The sequence below is a fragment of the Penaeus monodon genome, chromosome 29 (assembly GCF_015228065.2).
Source record: "Penaeus monodon isolate SGIC_2016 chromosome 29, NSTDA_Pmon_1, whole genome shotgun sequence".
NCBI classification, from domain to species: domain Eukaryota; kingdom Metazoa; phylum Arthropoda; class Malacostraca; order Decapoda; family Penaeidae; genus Penaeus; species Penaeus monodon.
In genome coordinates this window covers 1,869,279-1,869,665 of record NC_051414.1, presented here as the reverse complement: position 1 = coordinate 1,869,665, position 387 = coordinate 1,869,279, and the positions used below count along the sequence as shown (strand labels likewise).

Sequence of the window (387 nt, the reverse complement as noted above, 5' to 3'; positions counted from 1 at the left end):
TAATACACTTACTTAATGTGTTTGGCTGGTTTATGGTTCCTTCTTTCTCCTCCCTTGGACAAAGGGAAAAGGAATTCACAGGGACACAAATAAGTGAGATGTCCTTCTCGAGCCATTTCTGTGACATTTGTGTCTCACATGAGCAATCATGCTCTGCTAAATTGCAATTCACATACACAGTAATGTTTTATTCTGTCACAAATTCCCGCTGTTTTACAATTCGGGCGTTATTACTGCATGACCATCTCGCAAAATAGACATGGCGTAATGTATCAGATTTTGCGTTCATTCTGTGTCTTTTTCGCCTTTCCATTAAGCGTTTCTAAACGCTACTGAGGGACATGAAAGGTTCAGACCTTTGGAAAAGGGGCAACCCCCCCCCCCTTT

General features: G+C 41.9%; 1 protein-coding gene across 2 annotated transcripts in view; it reads right to left on the bottom strand.

The window, feature by feature from the left end:
- LOC119591893 (glutamate receptor ionotropic, NMDA 2B-like) overlaps positions 1–387 on the bottom strand; it is a 182,298-nt gene that overhangs the window by 29,720 nt on the left and 152,191 nt on the right. The window lies entirely within an intron of this gene.